Source organism: Astatotilapia calliptera, chromosome 9 (assembly GCF_964374335.1).
Source record: "Astatotilapia calliptera chromosome 9, fAstCal68.1, whole genome shotgun sequence".
NCBI classification, from domain to species: Eukaryota; Metazoa; Chordata; class Actinopteri; order Cichliformes; family Cichlidae; genus Astatotilapia; species Astatotilapia calliptera.
In genome coordinates this window covers 5,562,075-5,576,533 of record NC_137430.1, presented here as the reverse complement: position 1 = coordinate 5,576,533, position 14,459 = coordinate 5,562,075, and the positions used below count along the sequence as shown (strand labels likewise).

At 43.6% G+C, this 14,459-nt stretch overlaps 2 long non-coding RNA genes across 2 annotated transcripts; both read left to right on the top strand.

Annotated features, from left to right (window-relative positions):
- Positions 1–4,262: 4,262 nt before the first annotated feature.
- On the top strand, positions 4,263–4,876 carry LOC145430895 (uncharacterized). Its single transcript, XR_013911219.1, has 2 exons — positions 4,263–4,534; positions 4,829–4,876. It is a non-coding gene; the product is annotated as an uncharacterized LOC145430895 (long non-coding RNA).
- Positions 4,877–9,353: 4,477 nt separating this feature from the next.
- Positions 9,354–11,456, top strand: LOC145430896 (uncharacterized). Its single transcript, XR_013911220.1, has 2 exons — positions 9,354–11,114; positions 11,409–11,456. It is a non-coding gene; the product is annotated as an uncharacterized LOC145430896 (long non-coding RNA).
- Positions 11,457–14,459: the final 3,003 nt, after the last annotated feature.

The window sequence follows — 14,459 nt, the reverse complement described above, 5'->3', positions numbered from 1 at the left end:
CTTGCTGCAGCATTTTGGATTAGCTGAAGGCTTTTCAGTGAGTTTTTAGGACTTCCTGATAATAATGAATTACAGTCGTCCAGCCTGGAAGTAATAAATGCATGAACTAGTTTTTCAGCGTCACTCTGAGACAGGATATTTCTAATTTTAGAGATGTTGCGCAAATGGAAGAACACAGTCTTACATATTTGTTTAATATGTGCATTGAAGGACATGTCCTGGTCAAAAATGACTCCAAGGTTCCTCACAGCGTTACTGGAGGCCAAGGTAATGCCATCCAGAGTAAGAATCTGCTTAGATACCATATTTCTAAGCTTTTCAGGGCCGAGTACAATAACCTCAGTTTTATCTGAATTAAGAAGCAGAAAGTTAGCGGCCATCCAGGTCTTTATGTCTTTAAGACATTCCTGCAGTTTAACTCATTGGTGTGTGTTATCTGGCTTCATGGACAGATAGAGCTGGGTGTCATCTGCATAGCAGTGAAAATGTATGCTATGTCTTCTAATGATGCTGCCTAAGGGAAGCATGTATGATGTAAACAGAATTGGTCCTAGCACTGAACCCTGTGGAACTCCATAATTAACCTCAGTGTGTGAAGAGGACTCTCCATTTACATGAACAAACTGGAGTCTATTAGATAGATATGATACAAACCACTGCAGTGCAGTACCTGTAATACCTACAGCATGTTCTAATCGCTCTAATAGGATATTATGGTCGACAGTATCGAATGCTGCACTAAGGTCTAGCAGGACAAGCACAGAGATGAGTCCACTGTCAGAGGCCATAAGAAGATCATTTGTAACCTTCACTAAAGCTGTTTCTGTGCTGTGATGAGCTCTGAAACCTGACTGAAACTCTTCAAATAAACCATTCCTCTGCAGATGATCTGTTAGCTGTTTGACAACTACTCTTTCAAGGATTTTTGATATGAAAGGAAGGTTGGAGATTGGCCTATAATTAGCTAAGACTGCTGGGTCTAGAGATGGCTTTTTGAGTAAAGGTTTAACTACAGCTAGCTTGAAGGCCTGTGGTACATAGCCGATTATTAGAGATAGGTTGATCATATTTAAGATCGAAGAATTAATTAATGGCAGGACTTCTTTGAGCAGTTTTGTAGGAATGGGGTCTAAAAGACACGTTGATGGTTTGGAGGAAGTAATTATTGAAGTTAACTCAGAAAGATCAATTGGAGAAAAAGAGTCTAACTTAACATCAATGGTACTAAGAGTAGCTGTAGATAATATTACATCTGTGGGATGATTAATGGTAATTTTTTCTCTAATGATAAAAATTTTATTTGTGAAGAAGTTCATGAAGTCATTACTAGTTAACGTTAAAGGGATTGTTGGCTCAAAAGAGCTCTGACTTTTTGTCAGCCTGGCTACAGTGCTGAAGAGAAACCTGGGGTTGTTCTTATTTTCTTCAATCAGTGACGAATAGTAAGATGTTCTGGCTTTGCGGAGGGCTTTCTTATAAAGCTAACATGCCATATTTCAAACCTTGCAACTTCTACCTCTTCCTCCCCAAAAATTAGGGTTTGTTAGAGTTCCAGAAACTCTTAGATGGATGTTTTGTAATTTTGTCCTTTTCAAAACAAACCTGACCAAGAACAGTCAGAAGGGCCTGCTCAGAACCTTCTGACTAGAGCAGGGCGATATGGCAAAAAATATCACGATATACATTTGAAAATTTGCGATAATGATATAACTGACGATATAATTGACACTAGACAAAATACTTTACAACTCCACAACTTTATTAGTGCAAAAAACCCAATCAATGTATTTTCACTTAAACAAGCAGCAGTTTTTTATGTGCATTAAAGTTATATAAAAAATTGCAGTGCAAATTCCTCACTGACAGTTTAATCAAAAGGCATTTCCAGTGGAAATTGGCCAACATATCCTCAGCATAACCAAGTATAATATCCACAAAACTTAAAAGAGGTTATACACACACAATACGGTAATATCATGTTGAAGCACAGTACGTATCACTCCGCGAGGCTCATGCCTACGATAGCCGTAATGCTCCGACAATCCATCAAGCGGTGCGGGTTCATAGCTTAGCAAAATCGTACTAAAACATTTGACAGATTTTCGAGCGCCGTGTACATAAAATCGTTTCGAGGTCAATAAACACAACCAGAATTCATACATAAGGCACACGGGATTGTAAGGGCACTGTTGATTTTCAGAAAAATCAAAGGATTGATTTTAAGTGCGCCGTATTTTCCAAACAACACGGTAATAATGATGACCCGCTAGCATGCGCTACCAAAAATAGTGCTTTGTTGTGTATCTGACGGATGAAAGCTAAACCAGTTCCACACCACTGAAGTTGCAGCATTTTTACAAACCAATTCTGGTTCATCCGTTTCATTCAACGATCCGCTTTCGCCCTTCTCATTCTGCGTTGCCACCATGTGCGTATGTAAACATAGGCACTGCGCATGCGCGTTTTACCCATATTCTATCGCGATATTTCATTTTCCTATCGTTGCCCACAATTACACCGGTATTACCGTGAACAGTATGATATAGCCCAGCCCTACTTCTGACTGTTCAGAAGTAATCTTTCAGAACCTGCTCGACTACTTTAATGCATTTTTAAAAATGTTTCTATTTGTGATATCTTGTATGTGGAGTCTGGAATTTCCTAAACAGTGTTGCTGCTTTACCAGGTGTAACAATTAAGTTTAACATCCAGGCATCCATGAAAACAGAATTTATTAAATTTAACAGAGTTAGAAGTTACCAGGAAGTTAGCTTGCTGGTTTTGCTAGCTACCTAAACATGATATATCATGTTCTGACTGAGAGATTTCTGGAAAAAAAAAAAAGTACAGCTCTGCTATCACTTCCAACATCAATGAAGACAGAAAACTACACAATAGTGACATTTGTAGGGTTACTGAAGTTGGGCTAGATGGTATATAATGCTGTGCTAGTGATCGCTAGCGGCACAACTATGTTAGCATACCAAAGCATAACACAGTGAACCTAAAAGTTCCCGATGATTGTTTTGACAAATGCAATCGCATGGAAAATTGCTGTAAACGGACCAAACTTCAGTATGGGAGAACAACTGAGACAATCCAGCCGCAATATGAGGTTAGTCATTAATGTAAGATAACCTTTATTAGTCCCACACGTGGGAATTCACTTCGTTACAGCAGAAAGTGGACAGTGCAAAGTTACATAGCAAAAATTAGAAAAACACTGGAACAACATATACTGTTGTTCCAGTGTTTATAGAGCAGCTACCAGAGAATTCAACATTAATGAATCAATGGTATGGAAGTGGAGGAAGCAGGAGGAATGAGTTGAGTAAAGTTTGACTTATCTGACTGTTTTGTTTTGTTTAATGCACTTTATAATCCGGTGCACCTTATGTATGAAAACAGACTCGTTTGTCGACAGTGCGCCTTATAATCCCGTGCGCCTTATGGTCACAAATATGCAGTATGTATACACGGTGTAGTTACACTTATTGGATGGCTGTAGCTCAGGAGGTAGGTTGGTAGTTTGGTCTCTGGCTGGTCAAGCCAGTCAAGCAGACTGGATGAATGTGGAGGAATAAGACATCACCTCTGATTTCTTTATATGTTGCTGAGAAAATGAGAAATGTAGGTTATTGATGTCACGGCTTGGTACGCCGGTGTGGTGTGAATTGTGGACCCAAATGCAGACACAAAGGGAGGCGGAGTTTCAAATGGAAAACAAGCCTTTATTATGGCTGATTACAAGAAAGCAAAACAAAGCAACAAGGACAGTGGTGAAAACTAAACTAGAACGTAAACTGGGAAAACTATGAAAACTGTGACAAGAGTAACTATGACCACTATGACAAGAGGGAGGGAGGTAACACAGACGACCTGACAAAGACAGAATGAAAACATACAGAATAAAAGTGGAAACCAATAGTGACACAAATGAACATCATGACACCACAGGGGAAAGTAACACTAAAAATGAAAATAGAGACAAGACTTTCAAAATAAAACAGGAAACAAAGTGAGACACTGACATGACACGAGCTTCAGACTAAGATGTGGACTCAACGTGGTGGACTGACGAGGAGCATGAACATTGCAGAACATACAGAAGGAAAATGGGAACTGGAGAGATAACATGGAGCACAAAGAGAGATTTATAAATTATAAGTTATAGGAGTAACGGAACTAGAATAAAACTCAACTGAATCCTAACTAATAATACCAACACAAGAAATTAACATAAACATGACCAGACGCAGTATTCTGTCCCTCCTGTTATTTCTAAGGCATGTTTTTTATAAGTTTGTTATATGGCGGGTCATAATCATTCGTTCTGTAATTAACTGTTGCAACATGTCAGAAAATATGTTTATTCCTGATCTTGTCTGGGCAAAGCCTGCCATCTAGTGGGTTGACAGGGTAGCACCATGTTAGAGCGCAAGCAGTGGTTTTCTCCCAGCGCTCGACAGGGAAGGTCCATTTGGCTGTGTCTCTGTAAATTCCTGCATCTGACGCCCTTGAAAAGGCATAATCTGTAAGTGTGGCAAAACGGTTTATTGTTCCCACTTATTAGTACCTTGTTCAGCAAAGTAATGAGCTTCTTGTGTGTTTAGCGAGTTTGTTACATTACTAGCACAAGCTAGCTGTTAGCCCTTTGTTTAGCCTGCTAACATGAAGCATACCAGCATGTGGTGTTAGCTGTATCTCTTACCATCTCTGTATCTCTTGATTGTGTAGTGACTGTTTACATAAGTCAACAATATTTAATGTAATCTTTGTGTATTTGTATGGAGAGTGAATACACTGTATTCTGTTTCTGTTATTACAGTTTTACAAAAAAGGAAAATAAGGATCAGTAAAGCTCCGAAGAATGGCACGCGGTCTCCTGAGTGTTTACTGAAGCCATTTTATGTTTAGCTCACTGCATAAGCTGGATAGAGACATTCAGCTGAGGGCAGAAGAGTAAAAAGATTGTCCACGCATCAAGTGCACTGCCAGGATCCTGAGACACTCCAGCGACAGCAATCATGTCCAACCACGGGGACACCTCGCAGCTTTCACAGCTGGAAGTCAGGTCGGAATGCAGATCAGCAGCTTCACGCCGGTCAAACAGCTCAGCAGCTTCACGCCGGTCAAACAGCTCAGCAGCAAGCCTTGCTGCAGCACGAGCACGAGCTGAAGCCGAAGCTGCTCGAGCAAGAGCAGAATATGCCAAACGCCAAATAGACATGGAGGTCGAAAAGGCCCGGATGGAGGCAGCGCTAAATGCTCTGAAGCAGGAGGGAGAAGCAGAAGCAGCACTTGCAGCTGCAAGGGTCCTAGAGGCTGCAGTTCTGGACCAAGCAGAGTCTGTGAAGCCACCAGACATTCCTGCCACAATAGCTGCGGCTGTCAGCCGCACTCAAGAGTATGTAGATACCCACTTCCACAATAACACTAATATGGAAGGTGAGTCAAAACACAGTAGAGAGCAAAAATGTGACTTAGACAACACCCACACTACAGGGCCGGACATATCAGCAGCAGCTGCGTGTGGGTACCCCCCCAGCTCTCCACCTGTTTGGCAGCCCAAACTTCCACCTCCCCATTGGTCCAACTATGTTGGAGCAGCCAAACCACAACGACAAGCAGATGTATCAGACCTCGCTGCCCTCCTCTCGCGTCGTGACCTACTGACAGCAGGACTGACAGTGTTTGATAACAAGCCAGAGACTTATCTAGCATGGAGATCTACGTTTCACAATGCCACTGAAGATTTAAACCTAAAGTGCAGTGAAGAACTCGATCTGCTCACTAAGTGGCTTAGTGGGGAGTCTCTCCAGCATGCTCTGAGAATCAGGGCTGTCCATGTTAACAATCCAGAAACAGGTCTCCAGCGTTTATGGCAAAGGCTAGACAGGATTTATGGCTCATCAGAAGTTATTGAAGCTTCTCTGTTCAAACGCCTAGAGAGCTTTCCCAGAGTTACTCCGAGAGACAATCACCTTCTACAGGAACTTGCAGATCTCCTCCTGGAACTTGAAGCAGCAAAAAACGAAGGATATCTGCCAGGCCTCAGCTTTCTTGACACTCCAAGAGGCATAAACCCAATTGTGGAAAAACTCCCACATACCCTGCAAGAGTCATGGATCAAACAGGGGTCCAAGTATAAGAAAGAACACAGAGTGCACTATCCGCCTTTCTCCTACTTTGTCCAGTTCGTAAATAGCAATGCTGAAATGAAAACTGACCCCAGCTTTATCCTACAAAATTACAGCACTGGGCACATGAGGATAGAAAGGCCGCTGGTGAGACAATCACATTTTAGAGCCCCGCTAACAGCAAACAAAACACAGGTTGGCACACCCAGCAACAAATCTAACACTCACTCTCTTGATCCCGACAAACGGTGTCCAGTACACATGAAGCCCCATTCACTTGCAAAATGTAGAGGGTTTAGGATGAAAACACTGGATGAGCGGAAAAGTCTGCTCAAAGGGCTTTCGATCTGTTACAAGTGTCTCTCATCAACAGAACACAGGGCCAAAGACTGTAAAGCTGATATTCGTTGTCTGGAGTGCAAAAGCGATACCCACATCTCCGCCATGCATGCCGGGCCACCCCCTTGGAGAAGTGGGAGCTTTGATTCTACACCAGAGGCACACGGCGGGGAGCCAGACATCCCGAGCTCCACAGTGACTACATCTAACTGCACTGAGGTATGTGGACAGGGACAACAAGGACGGTCTTGTTCTAAAATTTGCATGGTGAAAGTATATCACAGCACAGCCCCTCAAATGAAAACGAAAATGTACGCAATTTTAGACGACCAAAGTAATGTGTCACTGGCTCGTTCTCCCTTTTTTGACATGTTTAATGTACATGGTGAAGCCTTTCCATACACAATGAAAACATGCTCTGGCACAACGAACAAAACAGGCCGTAGAGCTCACGGCTTTGTCATTGAGGGTGTGGACGGAAAAGTGTCCATACCACTACCAACACTGACAGAGTGTAATCAGATTCCTGACAACAGGAGTGAGATACCCACCCCAGAAGCTGCAGCTGCTCATCATCACCTAGCTCACATAGCTGCACAAATACCCCCTCTTGATCCAGAGGCAGATATTCTCCTCCTCTTAGGCCGTGATGTAATTCAGGCTCACAAGGTTCGACGCCAGGCAAATGGGCCCAATGAAGCACCTTATGCCCAAAAGCTTGATCTTGGATGGGTAATTGTTGGGGATGTTTGCCTCTCGGGAGCTCACAGACCCACATTGAACTCCTACAAGACTAACATACTGGATAATGGCCGCCCCAGTTTTCTCTCTCCCTGTGGCAACAGAATCTACACAAAAGTGAAGATCACAGAAGAATGCCCCCTTTTTGAGAGCACACAGGTCAAAGATGAACTGGGCAAACACATCTTTCAACAAACTACTGATGATGACAAAATGGCACTCTCTGCAGAAGATAAGACGTTTCTGAACATTATGCACAAAGAGTTTGCTAAAGATGATGCAAATAACTGGGTCGCCCCCCTGCCCTTTCGTCATCCCCGACGTCGCTTACCCAACAACAGAGAGCAGGCTCTCAACCGCCTCATGTCCCTACGGAAGACATTAAAGAGAAAGACGGAGATGAAAGATCATTATATGGAGTTTATGAAAAGGATCTTCGACAAAGGTCATGCAGAAAGGGCACCCCCTCTCAAACCCCACCAAGAATGCTGGTATCTCCCACACTTTGGTGTTTACCACCCCCAAAAGCCAGCAAAAATCAGAATAGTCTTCGATTCAAGCGCCCAGTTCGAAAATGTGTCTCTGAATCAAGTACTGTGTAAAGGCCCAGATCTCAATAACAGCCTTGTGGGCGTGCTTCTCAGATTCCGAGGTGACCCACATGCTGTGATGGCTGACGTGGAGCAGATGTTTCACAACTTCACGGTCAGAGAGGACCATCGTGATTATCTGCGTTTCCTGTGGTTCCGCGATCACGACCTCGATGGAGAAGTGGACGAGTTTCACATGACAGTCCATGTTTTTGGGAATTGCCCGTCCCCCTCAGTTGCCATCTATGGACTCAAGAAGACTGCTGTGGAAGGAGAGAAAGAATATGGCAGTGATGTAAGGGAATTTATTGAGCGCCATTTTTATGTAGATGATGGGCTAAAGTCATTTCCCTCTGAGACCCAGGCGATTGACGTCCTTCACAGAACACAAAGGATGCTGGCTCAGTCTAACATCCGCCTTCACAAGATCTCATCCAACAGCCCTGTAGTCGTCAGTGCCTTCCCAAGTGAAGATCTAGCCACAGGCCCGCAGGAACTCCAACGTGGACAACACGCCCCACTCATGCAACGCAGCCTTGGGTTAGGCTGGGACCTGTCGACAGACCAATTGTCATTTCAAGTTGAAATCAATGACAGGCCTTTCACCAAACGTGGTGTATTGTCAGTCATCAACAGTTTGTATGACCCACTCGGCTTTGCTGTGCCAGTCAGCATCGAAGGCCGCTCCATTCTGAGAGAGATCTCTATGGACATTAGCGAATGGGATGCACCGCTGCCGAGGGAGAAACAGGACAAGTGGCAACAATGGAAAGATTCCCTAAAGCACTTACAACAGCTCAAGATCTCCCGCATGTATACATCCATCTCACTATCTGAATCTCAGAGAAAAGAAATGCATGTTTTTTGTGATGCATCCACAAAAGCTGTTGGAGCCGTCGCTTACCTGAAACTCACAGCAAGCAATGGGCTCAGTGAAGTTGGGTTTCTTCTTGGAAAGGCCAGGCTGGCTCCAAAACCAGACATCACAATTCCAAGACTGGAACTTTGTGCTGCTGTGCTGGCTGTAGAAGTGGCGGAAATGGTCCAGCAGGAGCTTCACACTACTATCGATGAGGTGAACTTCTACACCGACTCGAAGGTGGTCCTTGGATATATTTTCAATGAAAAAAGACGCTTTTATGTGTATGTGCATAACCGTGTGGAGCGCATTAGGCGTTCTACCCAGACCCACCAATGGCATTACGTACCCACACAGCTAAACCCAGCTGACCATGCCACACGAGCACTGCCCGCTGAGCATCTGTCTCACTCTACATGGCTTAGCGGACCTGCCTTCCTTACAGATTCAGGCCAACGACAAATACAGAAAGAACCTTTTGACCTTGTTTGCCCTGAAAACGACACTGAGCTGCGCCCAGATATCGTATCCTGTGCCACCTTTCTGTCAAAAAAAGAGCTCGGGACCACAAGGTTCGAGAGATTCTCAAATTGGAGTCGTCTGCTAAAAACTATTGCCAGACTGCTGCACATTGCCGAGTCGTTTAAAGGTGAAACAGAGAGCACATGTCATGGATGGCACAAGTGCAACAACTATGCTACAGAAGAACAGCTCCAGCAGGCCAAGGTTACTATCATTCGTGCAGTTCAAAAAGAGGTGTATGCGGATGACATCAAGCGCATGGAGCAGAGTGAGTCCATTCGCACACAAAGTCCACTTAGCAAGCTGAGTCCTTACATAGACGCTGATGCAGTCCTTAGGGTCGGTGGCCGGCTCGCAAGAGCTCAACTGTCAACAGATGAGACACACCCCATGCTCATTCCCAGTAAACACCACATAACCCAGCTCATAATCAGACACTTTCACGCACAAGTATGTCATCAGGGCAGACACTTCACCGAAGGTGCAATCAGAGCTGCAGGTTTTTGGATTGTCGGTGGGAAAAGAGCCGTCAGTAGTGTCATCTTCAACTGTGTCATATGCCGCAGATTAAGGGGCAAGCAACAAGAGCAGATCATGTCAGATCTACCAGAAGACAGAATGTGTACAGACCCTCCTTTCACGTGTGTGGGCCTAGATGTTTTTGGTCCGTGGCCTGTTACAGTCAGAAAGACACGAGGAGGTCAAGCAGAGGCCAAGAGATGGGCAGTGATCTTTACGTGTATGAGCACTCGTGCCATACATATCGAAGTGATAGAAGCAATGGACACTTCATCTTTCATTAATGCTCTGCGCCGTTTCGTTGCCATGCGAGGTGCTGTTAAACTACTCAGATCCGACTGCGGCACAAACTTTGTGAGTGCTTGCAGAGAACTCCAAATCGACAAGAAGGGTTGTCATAACGACAAAATCAACAAGTATCTTGGAGACAGAAGCTGTGAGTGGCAATTTAACCCTCCACATGCATCGCACATGGCTGGATCTTGGGAGCGCATGATTGGCGTCAGTCGGCGGATCCTTGACGTAATGCTGCTGCAGCACGGAAATGCAAAGCTCACACATGAGGTGTTAGTGACATTCATGTCGGAGGTCACTGCAATAGTCAACTCAAGGCCACTTACCACAGTTTCTGCTGACTCAGAGCATCCTGAGATTCTCACTCCTGCCATGCTACTCACACAAAAGGTTGGTGCGCCCCCAGTACCACCAGGTCAGTTCCACGATCAGGACCTGTTTAGAGCGCAATGGAGACGTGTACAGTACCTAGCCAACATCTTCTGGGGACGATGGAGGAGAGAGTACCTCAGCGGACTACAGGGTCGTCGCAAGTGGAGGGCATCAAAGCCCAATCTACAAATTGGAGATGTGGTCCTGCTCAAAGAGGGACAAGAAAACAGGATTGACTGGCCACTAGGGCTAGTCACAAAGACCTTCCCCAGTCAAGATGGCAGAGTAAGGAAGATTGAAGTCAAGATCATCTGCAGTGGCGAATGTAGAGTGTACCTGAGACCCATCAGTGAAGTCGTCTTGTTGGTACCTAAAAGCTAAGTCTGAAAGACTCTTAATATCCTTTGTAATAGTGGGATTCAGCTTTAGTTGGTGTGACGTCCTGCAGACGTCAGGCGGGGAGTATTCTGTCCCTCCTGTTATTTCTAAGGCATGTTTTTTATAAGTTTGTTATATGGCGGGTCATAATCATTCGTTCTGTAATTAACTGTTGCAACATGTCAGAAAATATGTTTATTCCTGATCTTGTCTGGGCAAAGCCTGCCATCTAGTGGGTTGACAGGGTAGCACCATGTTAGAGCGCAAGCAGTGGTTTTCTCCCAGCGCTCGACAGGGAAGGTCCATTTGGCTGTGTCTCTGTAAATTCCTGCATCTGACGCCCTTGAAAAGGCATAATCTGTAAGTGTGGCAAAACGGTTTATTGTTCCCACTTATTAGTACCTTGTTCAGCAAAGTAATGAGCTTCTTGTGTGTTTAGCGAGTTTGTTACATTACTAGCACAAGCTAGCTGTTAGCCCTTTGTTTAGCCTGCTAACATGAAGCATACCAGCATGTGGTGTTAGCTGTATCTCTTACCATCTCTGTATCTCTTGATTGTGTAGTGACTGTTTACATAAGTCAACAATATTTAATGTAATCTTTGTGTATTTGTATGGAGAGTGAATACACTGTATTCTGTTTCTGTTATTACAGTTTTACAAAAAAGGAAAATAAGGATCAGTAAAGCTCCGAAGAATGGCACGCGGTCTCCTGAGTGTTTACTGAAGCCATTTTATGTTTAGCTCACTGCATAAGCTGGATAGAGACATTCAGCTGAGGGCAGAAGACGCAGACATGACACGAACTTGGTAACGTGAAGCACACAGACATGAAACATGACAGGTTAGACACACGAACCAACAAAAGTCTGGGGCATTGGTTTCAGGTGAAGGGGACAGGTGGGGCGCAGGGCCCAGATGAGGTCGAGGCACGGGGAGGCAGGCAGGTGAGAGGCGGGCTAGTTGGCAATGCTGTACTAGCAGCTGGTGGCCCAGGTCCAGAAAAGCGGGGATGACTGAGGCGAGAACCCCACTCCAGGAGCCAACTCTGGAGACAGGAAAAAGCAGGTAAGTTTTCACACAGGATCTGGACAGAGCAAAAACACACCACTGACTAACATGGGATAGTCCGTGGTGCTCAATCAGGTGACTGATTGAGTGCGCAGGTCTTATATGCTGCTGGAATAAATGCGCCACAGGTGGTCAGCCAGGGAGGAGCAACCGATCTCCACCCAAAAGGAGGAGGGCCACTGTTGGAAACCTATAGGTACTAGGGCTGGGTATCGTCACTGATTTCTAGAATCGATTCAATTCCGATTCACAAGGTCCCGAATCGATTCGATCCACGATTCGATTTAATTCGATTCGATTCGATTTAAATCTGGGAAATTTTGACAGTCAGAAATATTATAATTCAGATCAGTACATTTACATATTTTTGTATCAATAAAAAGGAAGCTGACACACGCAAGACTTTATCAAAGATGTAAGCATCACAGCAGATGCCTTTGTGTCAAAGTAGCTGAAGATAAAACACAGAAAAACATGAAGGTGGTTTTCCTGGCCTGGGATTTTATAAAAATATTCTGCAGTACATCAAAAACGAAAGAAAACCATTAATCAACATATGAACATTACCTCTGAAGTTACAGAGGTTTTATTAGAGACACGGTTAAGCGTTTTGCATTTTGAATAATTTTAAAAAGTTTAAATTTGTTCAGTATTGAACAGCAGAAATGAGGTTTTCTTTTCGGAAGAATGTAAAAGGGAAAAAAACAGCGGCCGACAGCCTGTAAACAACGGTAGACTTGTGCATAACAAGCAAGCGAATAATGAAGAAAGGGAAACTGTTCTTGAAGTACACAGAGAGAGAGAGAGGGCGAGAGAGAGACAGAGAGAGAGAGAGACAGAGAGAGAGAGAGGGCGAGAGAGAGAGACAGAGAGAGAGAGAGGGCGAGAGAGAGAGACAGAGAGACAGAGAGAGAGAGCTGTGCATCGCGGTGGAAGCAAAACAGTAAAAGTCAGAGTGAATTCATGACGATGTTTATGTGAATCTTCTTTTGCTGCTGGTTCGGTCAATATTGTTTGGAAAGAGATCAAACTAACAGCTTTAGAATCGGCTCATAAAGGGCGTGAACACAAAGCGCGGACCCGCCGACAGATCAGAATCAGTGAGCTGTCGGCTTTCAGCCCCGACCGTGTCCGTGCCGTCGGGTGAGAAAGGCGACATCTAAATGATTCTGATCCGCGGGTCGTGCTGTGTGTTTAAGTCTTTGTGCAGAATCCGTGTTCCTGCTCTCATTTACTGTCTTAGCTGTTTGGTGGTTGTTGAAATTTTGTGAGATGTCACCAGAGATTCTGGCATTTCGGGCAAAATAAATTTATATTAAAAAAATCGATTCAGGATTTTAATTAATCGATTTTACGTTATCCAAGCCATAATCGATTTTAATCAATGAATCGATTATAAAAACCCACCCCTAATAGGTACCCACCCAGACCATGACACAAAAGGCTCTAATAACAAGGAGCTATACCTGAGTAACCAAGGAGCTAACGATGACTAAATGAAGCAAAACATAAACAACGAAAAACCAAATACAATAAAACTCAAAACACTGGGTCACACGTCCCAGGAACGTGACAATTGATTACCCTAACATATATGGAAATACAGAAGATGAGGCAAAACAGAGTTTGTACAGGTGTGACACACTTGAAAGTTAATATTTGGTATGACCGCCTTTATTTGTCAACACAGCTCTCTAACTCAACAACTCTCTTTGGCTACTTTGTTGTCATTTTGAACAGTAGATTTACTAACCCTGCGCAAATTTGCGTAAATCCCCTGAACCTAAAACCTCCCAGAATTACTGACTTTTTTATTTTCTGCTGAGATTTTTGTAATGTTCTTATTCCTCTATGAATAAAACATCAAGAATTGCTCCTGGTGCTAGCTTCAGCTAGCTGTTTATTATTCTTTCTACCACAATAACTTCTTCTTCTATTCTGTATATGTCATTGATTACAGAGCGCCCCCTGTGGGTAGCTTCAACAATAGCAACTATCATTACATCCCCTTTCCAAACAGGTTGGTGTTATACTAACCACAATTCCAAAGAGAACTGTTACTCTGTAACATCTGAACATTCTTGTCTAACATTCAACATGTTATAAATTGTGCAACAAACTACATTCAGTAGTGTTCTCTTTTTTTTTTTTATAACCAAAAGTTGTAGCACAAGTCAAAATAAATAAATCCAAATGTATACCTTACATCTTCCAGAATGAACCAAATGAATCCCATACAGCCCTCAAGCACATTAGAACTCTTCACCTTTGACAGCTTGAACAGTCAATAACACATAACTCAGCAGGTATCAATTAAGTGTGAACAATTACTATTCTAAATGAATTATTATCCGTTGTTTACTTGTGATTTGTGATTTATTATTATTATTTTTTAACAATTCTTTACCACAACAGTTCACACTTGTTCTATGAGCCTCTCTGTAGGTTTCTTAGGTCTGGTAGACCTTCTCAGTATCTCAGACATTGGGGAAGGTGAAGGAGGCTCACTGTGGTGCTCAACAGGGTTAGCACCTCGTTGTTCAGTTCCAGTCTCTGTGTCCTGATGTTTAACATCCTGTGTCTTTAATAGACTTCTCCGGTTTCTTCTTAACACTTGTCCATTCTCTGTCTGAAC